Below are 20,469 nucleotides of genomic sequence, written 5' to 3'. Positions count from 1 at the left end.
GATATTTGTTTTCCTCTTTCTGACTCGTTTCAATCTGTATGACAGACTCTAGGTCCATCCACTTCACTCCAAATAACTCAGTTTAGTTTCTTTTTATGGCTGAGTGATATTCCATTGTATAGAAGTGCCACATCTTCTTTATCCACTCATCTGTCGATGGACACTTAGGTTACTTCCATGTCCTGGCTATTGTAAATAGTGCTGCAATGAACATTGTGGTACATGTCTCTTTTTGAATTGTGGTTTTCTCAGGGTATATGCCCCATAGTGGGATTGCTGTGTCGTATGGTAGTTCTATTTTTAGTTTTTTAAGGAACTTCCATGCTGTTCTCCATAGTGGCTGTATCAATTTACATTCCCACCAACAGTTCAAGAAGGTTCCCTTTTCTCCACACCCTTCCCAGCATTTATCAACTGTCAATTTTTTGATGATGGCCATTCTGACCAGTGTGAGGTGATACCTCATTGGAGTTCTGATTTGCATTTCTCTAATGATTAGTGATGTTGAGCATCCTTTCATGTGTTTGTTGGCAATCTGTGTATCTCCTTTGGAGAAATGTCTATTTAGGTCTTCTGCCTATTGTTAGATAGGATTTTTTGGGTTTTTTGATATTGAGCTGCATGAGCTGCTTGTATATTTTGGAGATTAATCCTTTGTCAGTTGCTTCGTTTGCAAATATTTTCTCCCATTCTGAGGGTTATCTCTTTGTCTTGTTTATGGTTTCTTTTGCTGTACAAAAGCTTTTAACTTTCATTAAGTCCAATTTGTTTATTTTTGTTTTTACTTCCATTTCTCTAGGACATGTGTCAAAAGGATCTTGCTGTAATTTAAGTCATAGAGTGTTCTGCCTATATTTTCCTCTAGGAGTTTTATAATGTCTGGCCTTACATTTAGGTCTTTAATCCATTTTGAGTTTATTATCATGTATGGTGTTAGGGAGTCTTCTAATTTTATTCTTTTAGATGTAGCTGTCCAGTTTTCCCAGCACCACTTACTGAAGAGGCTGTCTTTTTCCATTGTATATTCTTGCCTCCTTTATCAAAGATAAGGTGACCATATGTGCATGGGTTTATCTCTGGGCTTTCTATCCTGTTCCATGGATCTATATTTCTGTTTTTGTGTCAGTACCATATTGTCTTGATTACTATTGCTTTGTAGTATAGTCTGACATCAGGGAGCCTGATTCTTCCAGCTCTGTTTTTCTTTCTCAAGATTGCTTCTGCTATTCAGGATCTTTTGTGTTTCCATACAAATTGTGAAATTTTTTGTTCTAGTTCTGTGAAAAATGCCATTGGTAGTTTGATAGGGACTGCATTGAATCTGTAGATTGCTTTGGGTAGTATAGTCATTTTCACAGTGTTGATTCTTCCAGTCCAAGGACATGGTATATCTCTCCATCTGTTGGTATCATCTTTAACTTCTTTCATCAGGGTCTTATAGTTTTCTGCATACAGGTCGTTGGTCTCCTAAGGTAGGTTTATTCCTAGTATTTTATTCTTTTCATTGCAATGGTAAATGGGAGTTTCTCCTTAATTTCTCTTTCAGATTTTTCATCCTTAGTGTATAGGAATTCAAGAGATTTCTTTGCATTAATTTTGTATCCTGCTACTTTACCAAATTCATTGATTAGCTCTAGTAGTTTTCTGGTGGCATCTTTAGGATTCTCTATGTATAGTATCATGTCATCTGCAAACAGTCACAGTTTTACTTCCTCTTTTCCATTTTGGATTCCTTTTATTTCTTTTTCTTCTCTGATTGCTGTGGCTAAAACTTTGAAAACTATGTTGAATAATAGTGGTGAGAGTGGGCAACCTTGTCTTGTTCCTGATCTTAGTGGAAAAGATTTCAGTTTTTCACCATTGAGAATGATGTTGGCTGTGGGTTTGTTGTATATGGCCTTTATTATGTTGAGGTAAGTTCCCTCTATGCCTACTTTCTGGAACTTTTTTATCATAAATGGGTGTTGAATTTTGTCAAAAGCTTTTTCTGTATCTATTGAGATTATCGTGTGGTTTTTCTCCTTCAATTTGTTAATATGGTGTATCACATTGATTGATTTGTGTATATTGAAGAATCCTTGCATTCCTGGGATAAACCCCACTTGATCATGGTGTATGATCCTTTTAATGTGCTGTTGGATTCTGTTTGCTAGTTTTTTGTTGAGGATTTTTGCGTCTATGTTCTTCAGTGATATTGGCCTGAAGTTTTCTTTCTTTTTGACATCTTTGTCTGGTTTTGGTATCAGGGTGATGGTGGCCTTGTATAATAAGTTTAAGAGTGTTCCTCCCTCTGCTATGTTTTGGAAGAGTTTGAGAAGGATAGGTGTTAGCTCTTCTCTAAATGTTTGATAAAATTCACATGTGAAGCCATCTGCTCCTGGGCTTTTGTTTGTTGGAAGAGTTTTAAACACAGTTTCAATGTCAGTGTTTGTGATTGGTCTGTTTATAATTTCTATTTCTTCCTGGTTCAGTCTTGGAAGTTTATGCTTTTCTAATAATATGTATGTTTCTTCCAGGTTGTCCATTTTATTGGCATATAGTTGCTTGTAGTAATCTCTCATGATCCTTTGTATTTGTGCAGTGTCAGTTGTTACTTCTCCTTTTTCATTTCTAATTCTGTTGATTTGAGTCTTATCCCTTTTTTTCTTGATGAGTCTGGCTAATGGTTTATCAATTTTGTTTTTCTTCTTAAAGAACCAGCTTTTAGTTTTATTGATCTTTGCTATTGTTTCCTTCATTTTTCTTTTCTTTTATTTCTGATCTGATCTTTATGATTTCCTTCCTTCTGCTAACTTTGGGGGGTTTTTGTTGTTGTTTTTCTTTTTTGTCTAATTGCTTTAGGTTGCTTATTTGAGATTTTTCTTGTTTCTTGAAGTAAGATTGTATTGCTATAAACTTCCCTCTTAGAACTGCTTTTGCTGCATCCCATAGGTTTTGGGTCATCATGTTTTCATTGTCATTTTTTTAGGTCTTTTTTGATTTCTGCTTTGATTTCTTCAGTGATCTCTTTGTTATTTAGTAGTGTATTGTTTAGCCTCTATGTGTTGGTATTTTTTACAGTTTTTTTCCTCTCATTGATATCTAGTCTCATAGCATTGTGGTCAGAAAAGATACTTGATATGATTTCAATTTTCTTAAATTTACCAAGGCTTGATTTGTGACCCAAGATATGATCTATTCTGGTGAATGTTCCATGAGCACTTGAGAAGAAAATGTATTCTGTAGTTTTTGGATGGAATGTCCTATAAATATCAATTAAGTCCATCTTGTTTAATGTATCATTTAAAGCTTGTGTTTCCTTATTTATTTTCATTTTGGATGATCTGTCCATTGGTGAAAGTGGGCTGTTAAAGTTCCCTATTATTTTTGTGTTACTGTTAATTTCCCCTATGGCTGTTAACATTTGCCTTATGTATTGAGGTGCTCCCATGTTGGGTGCATAAATATTTGCAATTGTTATATCTCCTGCTTGGATTGATGCCTTGATCATTATGTAGTGTCCTTCTTTGTCTCTTGTAATAGTCTTTATTTTAAAGTCTATTTTGTCTGGTATGTATATTGCTACTCTAGCTTTCTTCTGATTTCCACTTGCATAGAATATCTTTTTCCATCCTCTCACTTTCAGTTTGTATGTGTCCCAGGTCTGAAGTCCGTCTCTTATAGAGAGTGGGTCTTGTTTTTGTATCCATTCAGCCAGTCTATGTCTTTTGGTTGAAGCATTTAATCCATTTACATTTAAGGTAATTATTGATATGTATGTTCCTATTCCAATTTTCTTAATTGTTTTGGGTTTGTTATTGTAGGTCTTTTCTCCTCTTGTGTTTCGTGCCTAGAGAAGTTCCTACAGGATTTGTTGTAAACCTGGTTTAGTGGTGCTGAATCCTCTGAGCTTTTGCTTGTCTGTGAAGGTTTTAATTTCTCTGTTGAATCTGAATGATATCCTTTCTGGGTAGAGTAATCTTTGTGGGAGGTTTTCCCCTTTCATCACTTTAAGTATGTCCTGCCACTCCCTTCTGGCCTGCAGTGTTTCTGCTGAAAGATCAGCTGTTAACCTTATGGGGATTCCCTTGTATGTTATTTGTTGCTTTTCCTTTGCTACTTTTAATATTTTTTCTTTGTATTTAATTTTGATAGTTTGATTAATATGTGTCTTGACATGTTTCTCCTTGGATTTATCCTGTATGGGACTCTCTGTGCTTCCTGGACTTGATTGACTCTTTCCTTTCCCATGTTATGGAAGTTTTCACCTATAATCTCTTCAAATATTTTCTCAGACCCTTTCTTTTTCTTTTCTTCTTCTGGGACCTGTATAATTCGAATGTTGGTGCATTTAATATTGTTGCAGATGTCTCTGAGACTGTCCTCAATTCTTTTCATTCTTCTTTCTTTATTCTGCTCTGTGGCAGTTATTTCCACTATTTTATCTTCCAGGTCCCTTATCCATTCTTCTGCCTCAGGTATTCTGCTATTGATTCCTTCTAGAGAATTTTAAATTTCATTTATTTTGTTGTTCATCATTGTTTGTTTGCTCTTTAGTTCTTCTAGATCCTCGTTAAACATTTCTTGTATTTTCTCCATTCTACTTCCATGATTTTGGATCATCTTTTCTATCATTACTCTGAATTCTTTTTCAGGTAGACTGCCTATTTCCTCTTTGTTTGCTTAGTCTGGTGGGTTCTACCTTGTTCCTTCATCTGCTGCGTACTTCTCTGTCTTCTCATTTTGCTTAACTTACTGTGTTTGGGGTCTTCTTTTCGCAGGCTGCAGGTTCATAGTTCCTATTGTTTGTGGTGTCTGCCCCCAGTCGGTAAAGTTGGTTCAGTGGCTTGTGTAGGTTTCCTGGTGGAGGGCACTGGTGTCTGTGTTCTGGTGGGTGGGCCTGGATCTTGTGTTTGTGGTGGGCTGGGAAACATCTGGTGTGTTTTGGGGTGTCTGTGAACTTAGTATGATTTTATTCAGCCTCTCTGCTAATGGGTGGGGTTATGTTCCTGTCTTGCTAGTTGTTTGGCATGGAGCATCCAACACTGGAGCTTGCTGGTCTTGAGTGGAGCGGGGTCTTAGTGTTGAGATGGAGAGCTCTTGCTGACTGATATTCCATGGGGCTGGGATGTCTCTGGTGGTCCAATGTCTGGAACTCGGGTCTCCCATCTCAGAGGTTCAGTCCTGACACCATGCCAGAGCACCAAGACACTGTCAGCCACATGGCTCAGAAGAAAAGGGAGAGAAATAGAAAGAAAAATAAATACATAAATAATAAAAAGAATAAAATTTAAAAATTCTTAAAATAAAAAAAATAAGTAATTTAAAACAAAAAGAAGAGAGCAATCAAACCAATAAACAAATCCACCAATAATAAAAAGAGCTAAAAACTATACTAAGATAAACTTAAAAATCAGAAACAAGTCAGTTGCATACAGCAAATGCCAATTCTACAGTTGCTTCCAAAGTCCACCTCCTCAATTTTGGGATGATTCATTGTCTATTCAGGTATTCCACAGATTCAGGGTACATCAAGTTGGTCGTGGGGATTTAATCCACTGCTCCTGAGGCTGCTGGGAGAGATTTCTCTTTCTCTTCTTTGTTCGCACAGCTCCTGTGGTTCAGCTTTGATTTTGGCCCTGCCTCTGCATGTAGGTTGCCCTCAGCCGTCCAGACAAGAAGGGGTTAAAGCAGCAGCTGATTAGGGGGCTCTGGCTCACTCAGGCCGGGCGGGGAGGGAGGGGTATGGAATGCAAGGCAAGCCTGCAGCGGGAGAGGCCAACATGACATTGCAACAGCCTGAGGTGCACCCTGTGTTCTCCCGGGGAAGTTGTCCCTGGATCACGGGACCCTGGCAGTGGTGGGCTGCACAGGCTCCCGGGAGGGGAGGTGTGGATAGTGACCTGTGCTTGCACACAGGCTTCCTGGCGGCTGCAGTAGCAGCCTTAGTGTCTCATGCCCATCTCTGGGGTCTACACTGATAGCTGCGTCTCGCGTCTGTCTCTGGAGCTCATTTAGGCAGCTCTCTGAATCCCCTCTCCTCACGCACCCCGAAACATGGTCTCTCGACTCTTAGGCAGTTCCAGAGTTTTTGCTGGACTCCCTCCCAGCTAGCTCTGGTGCACTAGCCCGCTTCAGGCTATGTCCATGCAGCCAACCCCAGTCCTCTCCCCGGGATCTGACCTCCGAAGCCCGAACCTCAGCTCCCAGCCCCCACCCACCCTGGCGGGTGAGCAGACAAGCCTCTCAGGCTGGTGAGTGCTGGTCGGCACTGATCCTCGGTGTGGGAATCTCTCCACTTTGTCCCCTGCACCCTTGTTGCTGCTCTCTCCTCCATGGCTCTGAAGCTTCCCCCCCCCACCCCCTGTCTCCACCAGTGAAGGGGCTTCCTAGTGTGTGGAAACTTTTCCTCCTTCACAGCTCCCTCCCTGAGGTGCAAGTCCTGTCCCTATTCTTTTGTCTCTGTTTTTTCTTTTTTCTTTTACCCTACCCAGGTATGTGGGGAGTTTCTTGCCTTTTGGGAAGTCTGAGGTCTTCTGCCAGCATTCAGTAAGTGTTCTGTAGGAGTTGTTCCACATGTAGATGTATTTCTGATGTATTTGTGGGGAGGAAGGTGATCTCCACATCTTATTCCTCCGCCATCTTTAAGGTCCCCCCTCTCCAGGTACTTCTTGACACAAGAAAGATAGAAAGATCATTCTTGCCTTAGAACCCTAAACATTAATTTTTAGGATAGGCATCCATTCTGGTCAGTGTGTACCTTCTGAGTAGTCTGTGCTCATTCTGTATGGGTTGTTAAATTGTTTGTATATATCCTCTTCTTTTATTGATGTTACCACTGTGTGCTATGTGTTTTCCATTTGATGATCATATATCTCTTGAAAGTTCCTCCTGCACAGAGGCCATTTAATATTCAATTTGCCATCTCAACTCCAAAATAAAGTGCTTAAAACATAGGAAGTGTTTAATAAAAGTTAGATAGATTATTTTCTATGTTATAAACACTGTGCAAGAAAGAAAAGCAGGTAATATGTTTTGCTTTCTCTGAACGGCTTTCCGTGTAAGGAACTAGAATGGTAAGGAGATATTAGATAGGATATTTAAAATTTATCTTCATATGCATATATAACTTTTTCCTTAAAGGTTACCTTTTCAATCACACTATATGGGCATCAACTGTGGTTCAGTTTCTATTATAGAAGGAAAAGAGCTGTGACAATGGGGTGACTCAATTTCTAGCTGGGAAACAACTTCTTGGATTAGAAATCTAACCTGCTCTTTCCATCTTCACCTGGATTTCCTCCTGGAGTCTGAAGCTCCACTAACATCTACTCCAGCTTCTCCTTGATTGGCCATTGGCTTGCTAGACATGCTTCCTGTTAAGGAAAAACAGATTTAGTGTCAACAAAGAATACTTTAAACCCTTTAATGTGTACAGAGGTTTTTAGTATACACAGAATTTGTACTTTAAATAATACAGATTGTCCCTGATTTAATGATGGTTTGACTTAACGGTTTTTTGACTTTTTGATGGTGTGAAAGTGATATACATTCGGTAGAAGCCATACTTCAAAATTTGAATAGTGACCTTTTCCCCAAGCTAGTGATATGTGGTTCAATACTCTCTCTTGATTCTGAGCAACAGCAATGAGCCACAGCTCTCAATCAGCCACATGATCAACAGGGTAAACAACCCATACACTGACAACCATTCTGTACCCACACAACCATTCTTTTTTTCACTTCAGTTCAGTATTCAACAAATTATGAGGTATTCAACACTTTATTATAAAGTAGGCTATGTATTAGATGATTTTGCCCAAATCAGGCTAAGTGTTCTGAGCATGTTTAAGGCAGGTGAAGCTAAGCTATGATGTTAGGTCAGTTAGTTGTATTGAATGCATTTTCAGCTTATGCTATTTTCAACATATGATGGGTTTATTAGGACGTAATCCTTTTGTGAGTCAAGAAAGATCTGTATAGGCAGGTTTAAAAAATAATGTTATATATATTCATGTACTTACACCCCAGAAAGTGTGATTGTTAACATTTTTTCAAATTTACTACAAACCTATATGTATGTATATGTGTGTGTGCATGTCAACCATTCCAACAAAGTTAAAGTCCCCTTTATCTTCCATCTGCAGGTCTATATATCTTTCTCTGTTACTTCCCCCATTACCTGGGGCTAAAAAAATTCTGTATCACAAATTTGGATCCAATTAATTTTTATGTCACTTTCCATAGTACAGATATGTATATTTCATAGACACATAATAATCATAAACATGGTCATATCAGCTGCTACCACTTATTGAGGTCTATTTTTACATCCAGATTCTCTACCCTCATACAGTCCTGTGAGTGATGGTATTGCCACGTTACAGATGAGAAAACAGAGTTTTGAATATTTGAAACAACTTGACCAAGACCATGCAGAGAGTAAGTAGAAAGACCATGATTGAAACACTGCTTTTTGTACTCTAAAATCTCTGTTCTTTCCTCTGCACCTTGCTGCCTCTTCTAAAATGATTGAATAAAATATGTGGCAATGCTACTGAACTTGGAAATATATATATATTTTAAATGTGCTCCAGACTCTATGAGGTGTCTTTCCGAGCAAGATAGATGTGAATAAGACCTGGCCCTTGCCCTTCAGGTGCATATAGTCTAGAGTTTGGAGAAAAAGTAGTGGAAGATACAGAAGCATAAACAAATATCTATAAGGATTTCCAGAGTGAGATTGTATGAACTACTTAGGAGAATCTAGCAAAAGAAGAAACACTTTTGATTGGAGAGATCTGAGGCAATGTCAGAAAAGAAGCAGCACTTGGACTATCTTGTGTGGTAAACATCTCAAGCAAAACGATCAAGGCATGACAATATAAGGAGCCAGTTAACAGGTGGCTTCATTAGCCTGGGGACCTGAATGGGAACCTGCAGACCTGCAGTGTCACATTTGTATATGACCAGGAAAAAGAGACCATTGTATCTTCTTTAGGGCTTTTTTTTTTTTTTCTGAAAGGATTATGAAATTTTAGAAAAAGTCTATTCTCTTGGTGCTTTACAGCTTAACCATTTAATAATCGCTAGTGGGGTTAGCCACCCTTTGGGACATTCAGGAAATTTCTCAGTTGCATTGGGTGTAACTTACAGTTTTAACATTTTCCAGGATATGGTGTGATGAGCAGGAATGCTCTAGTGCCTTGGGGTCAATGCCTTCTGGGGAGTTGTCCATTCTTGTGTGCTGAGGCTGGCTGATACAGGAATCATCTGATGTCCATAGAAACACCAGATACTACTGAGAAAATGACAAAATCATAGAGTACTGGTAATGGTGAGCTTATGAGGATACTGTTGCCTAGGTAATTCAAGTCAGTCTCCTAAGGTCACACAGCCAGCCAGTGATCATCTGGAGTGACTTCCCAGGTACTTCTCCACAGCCACAGCAAAACTCTTTCCATCACTCTACAGTAAAAACATTCCTAATTTCTTCTCCGATTTTCCTGTGCAAAGCATGCTCCAGTTTGACTTGAGCTAAGCAATAGTACACTAGCAAGATCCTGAGAGTGAAAATTACTTCCTAGGTTATTCGGTGAGGGCAACCTGTCCTCACTGTTCAGGTCTTATGTGGTAAAGAGACAAGTCTGTTCTTCCCCAAACCTCCCTAGTGTTGGTAACCCCACCTGGGCCTCAGGGGAAAGGGCGTCTCCCAGTTATCTGGTGAAGTTAGCTTGTGCCACCACACCCATATACTGCTGTTCCTAGAAGATTTTTATTGCAGAGAAGATGACACACAGAAAGGTGACCATTGTGGGCCCAATTGGAAAGACAGTCCCATCAGAGCTAGATAATACCAGCATTCTTCAAAGGCCTTTAAGTATTCATGCTGCTTCAGTGCAGCCAAAGTCTGCCTTGAAAGCAGACCCAGAAAGCTTTTTTGCAGCAAAGTTAATCCCAGTGAAAGCTTCTTCAACTAAAGCAAGCTCTAGGGGTCGAGAAATAGACAAGTGAATTAAGTTTTAATGACTCAGCTCCTCTTTCCTCCCTGCCCTTGTCTACCAGCCAGGAATGTGGGGAGGAAATGAGTTAGGTCAAATCTATGCTTGAGCTCTACAAAGCAAAGATCTATCCACGCCCAAGGTGATTTTGCTAAAAAATGCTATTTCTTTACAGAAAGTCTTCCCTAGCCCTTGGCTTCAGTAAGTAGGAATTTCACATGTATGAGTCTGGGAAGAATGTGAATGGAGAGGAAGTCATGGATGCCTATCAAAAGACAATCGAGGTGTGGCTAAAGTAGTGGCTTTTGCACTAAAAGAAACTGGGTGATTCACTATGTTAGGTTAGACTCTCTACTATCAGACCCAGAAACAAAAATTCATTTATTGACAAAGTGCTCCAACAGAAAATAGTAAGAGAGTCCAGGAAACAGGACAGGGGTTAAGAGAATGCCAACCAGGCAAGGGTACCGTGTCAAGCAAAGTCCTGGACTGATCAACTTCAGCTTGAACTTGAAGGTGAACTCTCGAATATCAAGTTGCCTCAAAGAGTCCCCAACCTGAGGCCAGAGAGCTTGAGTTTCATAATCCTGTACCTACCATCATTGGTAAAGGGCTCTCCAAGGAGTGTATAAACTCCAGGCCTCCAGCTATCTGTGTTTTTCAATAAAGGACTCTTGTAATGCAAGAGCAGTCCTCCAAACACAGCCACAATTTCAAGCTGTTAGAACTGAAATATACCAAAGGCCAGGACTTATATTTAAGAAAAAAAAAATTTTTAATCTGCAAACAAAGAAAAAATAAACAAACTTATCCTGAAGGTATCTATGCCTTAGTGCAATAGTATCCTACCAACTACATTTCCCCAAAGTTTTCTTTTGACTTGGAGATCTCTGTTCAAGAGAGTTACCTTCATTTACTAATTTGTAGGCACTGTGCTAATGCATTTTATGGTACCATGTTGGTTACCACATATATTATATAATATAACAAGACCATTGGAGCTTAGCAGTCCCAGGTTTAAATCTTGATTTGTTCATTTACAAGCTGAGTAAATTTATGAAAGTTACTTTACCTCTGTGTGACTCAAGGAAGTGGTTGTGAAGAATAAATGAAATAACCAAGTACAAATTTTTGTTTGTTTGTTTGTTTGTTATTTGCGGTACATGGGCCTCTCACCACTGTGGCCTCTCCCATTGCGGAGCACAGGCAGTGGATGCGCAGGCTCAGCGGCCATGGCTCATGGGCCCAGCCGCTCCATGGCATGTGGGATCTTCCCAGACCGGGGCACGAACCTGTGTCCCCTGCATCGGCAGGCGGACTCTCAACCACTGCACCACCAGGGAAGCCCCCCAAGTACGACTTTTAATAACCTAGTCATGGCACATGGGTAAAGTCTCAATGAATATTGGTTATTAACAATAATGATAATAGCAATAATAATATTGTTCTTTATTTATTCATTTACACAACAAATATTTATCAAGCATCTACGAGGTAGCAGAGCCACCTCTAGGCCAAGAATTACAAAGGTGTTAGACAAAGATCATGCCCTCACAGAGCTTACATTCTGGTAAGAGAAACAAATAATAAGCACACAGATAAGTAACTAATGCAATATCAGTTACTGATAAATGCAATAAAGAAAACTGCAGCAGGGCATAAAGTAAAGAAGAGTAGTGGAGGGCTTGCCTGGTGGTGCAGTGGTTGAGAGCCCACCTGCCGATGCAGGGGACACGGGTTCATGCCCCGGTCTGGGAAGATCCCACATGCCGCAGAGCAGTTGGGCCCATGAGCCATGGCCGCTAAGCCTGCGCGTTCGGAGACTGTGCTCTGCAACGGGAGAGGCCACAACAGTGAGAGGCCCACGTACCACAAAGAAAGAAAGAAAGAAAGAAAGAAAGAAAGAAAGAAAGAAAGAAAGAAAGAAGAGTAGTGGAGTGCGAGATGGAGATTATCACTACATGTGATGGTCAAGGAACACCCTCTGGGAAGAACAGCTGAGCAGAGACCTGAATGTGTTAAAGGGGTGAGCCACGGAAAGAGCCAAGGAGCAGTGTTCTGGGAAGAGATCATAGTAAGAGCACAAGAGGAGAATATACTTAGCATATTAAAGAAATAAGAAGAATCCAATGTGGCTACAGTAGAATGAAGCAGGCCAAGAGTACTAGGAAATAAAGCCAAAGACAGTGGCAAGGACCAGACCAGATCACGTAGAGCCAAGTAACCCATGGTAAGGAGGGTGACTTTTATTTAATCTGACTGTGATAGGAACTCACAGGGTCACAGTGACATAGATGGTGACAAACTTGAATTATGTTTTTAAAAGACTTCTCTTTTCCCCATATGCCTCTGAAGGGCACAAGAGCGTCTATGCAAATCACGTCCTAGCAACAGCCCTGGATCTCACACAATCCCCAAGCTCAATGGGCAAACTAATCTCTAATAGCAAACATGAGCTACCTATTTATTCATGTCCTTATGTTGTCTTTTGGAAAATGATAGTAATGCTGTCCAACATTTACAAAGAAATTTTCCATAAGTAATCTCTAATATAAAGATATGGCTGCTGATGCACCATCAGAGTATCTTTAACCTTTAATTCCTCCTATTTTGCTTGTTTCCAGTTTGTATCTTTAGCTTTTCTGCCTTTTTGGAGTATAGTCTCTCACATCAAAATAACTCCTTTAGGTTGATCTTATGGAACAAGCCTACCTGACTTGCTAGAAGCAAAATTATACACCATTAGAAATTAATTTTTTGATATATTCCGTTTCACAGGACGTTATTACATTCACATACCTCTGATGGCTCCTCACTGACTACAGATTGAAGTTCAGTCCTTAGCTGAGTGTTCCACTCCTTCTCTTCCTGAACTGGGCAGAATTCTCCAATGTGTCTCAGCTAACCATGTTCTTACACAAGGAATCACACAAGGAATCACCTGCCATAATACAATTCTTCTTCACTGTCTCTCAAAGACAACATGCACAGTTTTACTGCCTCATCATTGTTTATTTCTTTTATTTGTCTAAGTATAAAGCTTCTCTCAATGCCAAGTTTTAGTTCCACCTCTGTGTGGGTCTTCCCTGACAATCCTTCACCGATCAGTCCCTCATTCTGAACTACTTCTATAGTTGTTAAACTTTGCATATGATCCCTTGGACTATTATTGATCTTTTGAAGAACACATTTATCTCTACTGGCCATCTGTGAACTTGTTCAAGGTTGGGATCACATCTCACACGTCTCTGTACTCCAGGCACTCTGCCTAATACACTTGACTTTCCCATCAGACTCATCACTGTTAAATCCTGCTGAGTTCACACGTCTGTCTACCTCCAGCACACCTACTTTTGTACTTTTTTTTTGTTTTTACTGAATTGGGCAAGAAATTGATCTATCTTTATTTTTATGAAACCTTAACTTAATCTCTATTCCAAGCTCCCCTTTTGCATTATGGAAGCAGTCTCAGTCTATTCAGGTTTTTTCCTTCCTTTGCCTGATGTTTAGTTTAAGTTGTGTTTGGGGAACCTCAAGTATATTCAGTCATCTGTCCCCTCAGATATCCACTAAGAATTACATGACATGACACTATTCGGTCCTTAGATGTGGTGTCATTTCTGAAAGGTTGCTTTCTCCTATGCCAATGCCCATCCCAGGCCTGAGCTCTCTCCTTACTAGTTTCAGAAGCATGATAATTTCTCCAATGCTATTCAGGGCTCCACCTGCCTAGACTCACACATAATGTCCATTCTGAAGTCTTGCTACTTTCTCAGGGACCCGTTCTTACAGCAGGAAACACAGCTCTTCTCTGCAGTGCCCACCAACGCCTATCTTCTCATCATTAGATATGATGGTCAAGGAAAGCCTCTCAGGGAAGAACAATTGAACAGAGATTTGAATGAGTTGAAAGAGTGAACCATGAAAAGATCTGAGAAGTAATGTTCTGGGAAGAGGCCATAGTAAGAGCAAAGGCCCTGGATGAGACTACACTCTTCCTCTCTGAGTGAGGAAATCTTTGGTCTGGAGGAAGCCAAGTCACATCTTCTTTCCAATATTTTGTCTCTTCCCCAATTCTCTAAGTTACCTTTAGAGATGTATAACCAAAATCCAGGAAAACATTAGCAAATCACTTTCTAATTCTGCCTTGAAATTTCTCTATCTTAAGGCAATAAGGTTAGAACAACTTCTGTTTTGATTAGGCAGTTGTGCGGACATATAGATAAAGTGCCAGGAAAAATAATGATCATGGGTATAAAATAATATCCTATCATATTTATTTTAGTAAGTAGCATAAAATTCTTCTTTTCCACCTGATTCATCAACTTGGGAGGCTCTCATCTTACCCATCTCCACTGGTCTTATTGTACATGAAACCAAAGCCAAAGATAACTCTTTGGCCTAAAATTAGGTCCAGTAATAACCAGGCCCAGAAGATTCTGCTTGAAAAAAATAGAATGGATAAACAAATGAAAAAATTCAAAGTAGATGGGGATAAACTATACACAAGGAAGAGATAATGTGTTCTTGATGTTCAGATATAGAAGAAATCAATTCCACTTTATGGTCTCTTGTCTTCCCTAAGCTTCACCCAACTGACTACATATACTAGATATCATGATAATGACAATGATCATAGTGTCCATTTGAAGATCAACTATAATTTTCTTTGTTTTCTTAAAACAGGAATTTGGGGCTTCCCCAGTGGCGCAGTGGTTGAGAGTCCACCTGCCGATGCAGGGGACACGGGTTCGTGCCCTGGTCCGGGAAGATCCTACATGCCGCGGAGCGGCTGGGTCCGTGAGCCATGGCTGCTGAGCCTGTGTGTCCGGAGCCTGTGCTCCACAACGGGAGAGGCCACAACAGTAAGAGGCCCGCGTACCACAAAAAAAAAAAAAAAAAAAAAAAAAAAAAAAAAACAAAAAAAAAAACAGGAATTTGATGTTGTTTGGAATAAACAGAATTTCATCTTTCCCAAAGCCCACTGCATGTAGTTATGCAGTGAACGTGGGCACAACTTCCAAAGTTGTGAACTTTACTCTAGATATCATATACCTGTATATTTGTGACAACAACTGTAGCGAGCTGGGGAAAAAAAAAGTGTTTTGTTGTAACAAAACCAGCATATGATGACAATTTTCCAACAGAAAGAAATAAAGGGTCTTGGGTAAAGGACAACATTTTATAATTTACACAGTTGCCATAAAGGCTAGGGTCTCTCTAATTTGCTCCTCAAAGTTTTGCTTTTAAAAACCACCTGAGCTCTTGATTTCATTCATACAAGTAGACTTTAGGAATACACCAAGAGCCATCATTTAGTTTAAAGAAAAAAAAAGCAACAGACAGCCAAGACCCCTAGACCTTTTCTCTCCTTCCACAATCATATATTAATGTATGCAAAACGCGACAGTAGGGACCCACCTAGAAGGAGCCAAAGTATGATTACAAAAGTGTTTTAGACTTAGCCATCACCCTCAGAAAGTTCACAGTCGAATTTATGAAATAACACAAAGACCAATAGAGTACGATGTGATGAGAGGCATAACTAGTACAAAGTGTTCAGGAAGCACCAAGAAGGAAGTAACTAACTCTGCCTTAGGGGATAGGAGAGAGCTTCAGTGAGGAAGTCACATTTGAACTGAATACTATAGAATTAGTGGGGACTTCCCAGGCAGAAAAGGGAGGGAATACTTCCCAGAAAAAGGAAATTGCATATACCTATTTCAGGAAAGTGAATGACTCTGTTACAAAATATTAACTGAGGCTGGACCTTGGGGTGCAAGGGGTGTGGAGAAGAGTGATGAAAGACAAATCAGGCAAGGCTGGTTGAGGACTGGGAAAATCATGGAGGGCCCTGTCTGCTAGGACTTTGAATTTTATATGAACATAGAGCAGAGAATTGCAACCATGTAAAGGAGAAACTTCAGAAGCTGCTGAGAAGAGTGAGGCACTTTAGAAGCTGAGTTTTAGAAATTTCTGACAGCATTGTGGAAATGGTCTGGAGGAAATCAAAGGGCTAGTGGAATTGCTAGTCCAGGTAGGAAAAAGACAAACCTAATTTCAGGAACCACTTAGGAACTTCTGGCCATGCAGGACATGATGGAAAAGCTCTAACTGTCTTAAGAACAAGAATCTGACTCTGACTCTTGTTCTGTCCATGGCACCAAACAGCTCATGCTACTAGTTCCCGGTATGCCATATACTCCTAAAGCCCACCAAGAGCACAGGTATTCATTTACAATCCCTTTATGATTGGCTCTCATAGAATTTTGCTTCTTTTTTTCAGGGAATTTTTCTCATGTTTGGAATTATTCTTTCATATGTGTGATTATTTGACAACTGTTGGATGATCCTCACTAGACTCTAATCTCTGAATGATCAAGAATTGTGTCTGCATTTTGTTTATCACTACCTCTGGAGGCTAGTAGAGAAACTGACATATAGTAGATGCTCAGTAAATGTTGAAAGAATGTTGACTGAAATATTGAGAAACAGTTGAGGTGATGGCATTCTGCTTGGGAAATGTTTAGCTTTACTTGCTTTTCAAAATGACAAAATATTCAATCTGTGATTTAATTACTATATAATTAATTTTTTTGACCCTTTATATCAAATTTCCTCTCCAACACTACATGTGAACACTAATTCTGTAAGTTAAATTCTAGATCTGAAATTCACTTGAAATGGGAATCAAATTTGATCATATTTTTTTATTTTATGGACTTTAAATTCCCCAAATAAAATAATACCGACTGCTTAGCCTGGATTTAATGATTAGTATTTCTCTTTCTTTCTCTCTCTCTTTCTTTCTTTCTTTCTTTCTTTATTTCCTTCCTTCCTTTCTCTTTTTTAAAAATTTTTTCTTCTATAACTTAAGAGGACTTTTTTAACCTAAGGCAAACCAACTTTTCCGTCATGACTTTAAATTTGATGAGGTTCCACTAAGAAACTCCATGCATGTCCTACTTCTTACAGGCATACACATAAAGAGACAGTCAAAGCACTTCATCAAAAGCAGAAAGATTAAGACAAAAGATTACACAACAAAACCACCCACATTCAGTTTTGCAAGTCTAACAGTCAGCCTGAATCATCACCCTAGAGCGCCTGCATTCCGTTCCAACCCATCTTTAGCTTACCATTCAAGACCTGAGAAAACAAAATATTAGTATTGGTGACCAAAAAGGCAGGTGTGTTTCTCTTTCCTTGGTTACTCTTAGCCCTGGAGGCAGCAACTCTTTCTTGTTTTTCCACTTGGTAAACACATCTCTTGTGAGATAATTAAAGAACCAGCAGAAATCTTAAGATCACCAAAGAATAACAATTGGTCCTAGTTCTAGCAACAGAATCTCTGGCTTAAGAATCTCAGAAAATAGTTTTTGAATCAGTCTTACCCATCCGTGGCTCACTCCTATAGCAATATCCCTCATGTTATTCATCCCATCCTTTATCCCATTTTTCTCTTCTTACATTTTTATTTATTACTTAGCCTGAAGTAATGACCCTCTCCTGTTAATCCTAGTCCCGCTTCAAGTGTGCACTCAAATGTCACCCTCATGTTCTCCCTCATCATTTTAGGAAAACTATATTATTCTTCTGTCTGCATTCCTGCAGTACGTGGCTTATACACCTTTGCATACTATTTCTACTCTCTACTATACCAGTCACCTGGTTGTCTGTTATTTTCCTGTTATTAGATTGCAAGCCCCTTTAAGTCAGTAAATGTGGAATTCATACCCATAGACCTACTTAGAGCCCAATTTGTGCCCTAAGCAGTGTAGACAGGTGATAATAAATCATGAGTGAATGGATTATAAAAAGTATTTGAGAATCTTTACAATAATAGATATAGATACAATAAGACAATTAAGTTATAAATAAAAGAAATATTTTTATGGGAACAAGAAATGAAAATATAAAGCAAGGTCAATAGAGTTATTATAGTGGAGCATTAAAAGTGACGTTAACTTCCTGGCAGCTGATGAAAAAAGAGAGCTAAAGAACAAGATTACTCATATGAATTGGATAGGAGTAAGTGGAAACTGAAACTAGATCAGTTCTCACAAAGACTAAAACTGAGTCTCAAATTATCACAATCCCTTATAGAATTGAGATGATCAACCTTTTTTTCTGTGAGCTAAAAGAAAATAAAATACCTTTCAGAGGAAGAAAAAAATACAGAGATGCAATAATTTTTGTATACAAGGCCAAGCATTCAATCAAAAATTACCAGTTAGGCCAAGAATAAGATAAAATGGTGAAGATGAAAACAAATAAAGAAGAAATAGCCCAACCTGTGAAAAAAACACACAGGAAAAAAAAAAAGCATTTTCCAAGATGACAGAAGGAATTAATCCAGATTCAAAAAGTTCTATATATAACCACCCTTAGACACATCAGGGAAAAAATACTAAAAAGAAAACAAAAGCAGAAAGAAAATTTTAAAAGCATCCATAAAAACAGACACGTTTCTTTCAAGGAAGTAAAAGACTGATAAGATTAACTCTTCAAAGGAAATTATGGGACATCTGAGAGCCGCTGCCAGTGCCACAGATGCAGATGCCACAAACAGCATAGGTGAGGCTTGCACCAACATGAAGCACGAGTACGACTAGCTCTTCACTCACTTGTTTGCACAGTTTCCTCAAGGGGGTTGGCTCTGGGGACCCGGGCACCTACCTCTTCAAGTGCTACCAGCAGTGTGTTCAGAAAGCAGTAAAGGAGAAGGAGATTCCTATTGAAGGAGTGGAGTTCATGGGCCATGGCAAAGAAAAGCCTGAAAGCTCTTCTTGACCTTGACAGTCACCTTGAAAATGGACTCCTCAAATCAGGAAATTGAGAACTCTGGATCATGTTAATTAAAGCTGTGAAGATAACATCGATTTGATGCATTTGAGTGGGTGGGGGGCGTGGGGGTTTACCTTTCTTCCTTCTTGATATTTTTGTCTCACTTGTAAAAGATGATGAACCGTCGCTCTTTACTTTGAGATTTCTGGCTTTGGCATCTCAGCAGGAACGTAGTGTGCTAAATAATGGTATTATTTGGGATTATGGTTGCAATAGTTGGTCTGGGATCAATTTTAAATATATCTTGTGTGTAAATGCTGATAAGCTTGTCAGGATGACCGTGGTTGCCTGAGTTATGCTTTGAAGGACATTATGTACACCATACTGGGGTTATTATTCATGGAAGCAACTGGTTAGGATCTCTGTTTTCTCTCAGGGAGATAATGCTCTGGAAAGGATTCCCAGCACAACAGTTTCGATCAGTGCTTGAGAGCACAGTTTCATTTTTATATCGTAACTTAACTGTTAAGATTGCTGGTGGACTGGGTTAGCTAAGAGGAAGACAGCTTTTAACCATTCCCTACCTTAACTAGAGGTGTCAGATCTCATATTAAGATGTGAAAGCTTCAAGAACACTGTAGTGAACACCATTTCAGAACTCATGGTGTAGTTTGGGAATTAAGATCCTTGGAATGGCTATGGAAGAAGATCCTAAACTAAAAAGATTTGCTGTTGCTAACTTTCAACTTTAGTCAATGAAGTCAACATGTATATCATAGAAGTGCCGAAATGCTGCATCTGGTTAAGGGGCTGTGGGTAGGAATAGTTTGCTTCATTTGCCTTGTTTACCCACCCTGCCTCTAGTCATGAAGACTGGAAACAATTGTAACATTTAGTTTCCAGTATATGCCCCTGGAACTCATTGCACTTTATGGAACAACTATCGCCCTGTAATCGCATACATCCCATATATACACTGGGGGGAGTTTTATATGTTTTATAATTTAAAAATGAAGATTTATCTAAGCTAGGTAGTACAGTATAGCAAATGGAAACCTCACTGATTTCTACAGTAAGCTACACAAATATCTTCTTAATAGCACCCCAAATATGTAAGGGTCAGGTGGGCCCTTACACATTTTAGAATGTCATGTAGCCTCCATAATTGCATATCTTGAGTAAGGTGGTTCAATTTTTTATGTGTCCATATAGTATGAAACTTGATTTACAGAAGGCTTAACTTCTATTACCTCTTCTCCACATTACCAATTAGTAACTTCATATTTAACATGAGAAGTCCTTACTGTCATTGCAATACATTTTGCATTTATATTTTGACAGGTTAAGGTCCATGATACAAAAGTTAATTGGAACTCAGCTGAGGGAGGCCAGGCAGCAAGCTGGAGTTAATTATATCTGTCCTGAAATAAGCCTGGCCACAAGCTGGTCAAAACCTTGCACCATTTTGAATCTTACCACAAAACTGTCTGGTTGAGCTTTGAGAATAAAACAAATTTTATTGTAATTGGTACTGAGGGAATAATTTTTTCTGATTGTTCCTCATGCTATTTTGAATTTATCCTGCCCATAAAATGATTCCAACTATCTCAGCTATTTCAAAGGCTTTACATTTTGAAGAGGAAATCTTATTGCTCTTTAAGGGTGATTTTGTAAGTATTGCTGTTGTTTCTCCTAATTCATA

The 20,469-nt window shown here is 39.1% G+C and overlaps 1 pseudogene across 1 annotated transcript; it reads left to right on the top strand.

The window, feature by feature from the left end:
• Positions 1-18,086: 18,086 nt before the first annotated feature.
• LOC309806610 (TP53-regulated inhibitor of apoptosis 1-like) lies at positions 18,087-18,829 on the top strand (annotated as a pseudogene). Its single transcript has one exon. The product of its transcript is annotated as a TP53-regulated inhibitor of apoptosis 1-like (transcript).
• Positions 18,830-20,469: the final 1,640 nt, after the last annotated feature.

Source organism: Mesoplodon mirus (assembly GCF_964341445.2).
Source record: "Mesoplodon mirus genome assembly, chromosome: 6".
NCBI lineage: Eukaryota > Metazoa > Chordata > Mammalia > Artiodactyla > Ziphiidae > Mesoplodon > Mesoplodon mirus.
This window is presented reverse-complemented; position numbering and strand designations above follow the sequence as displayed.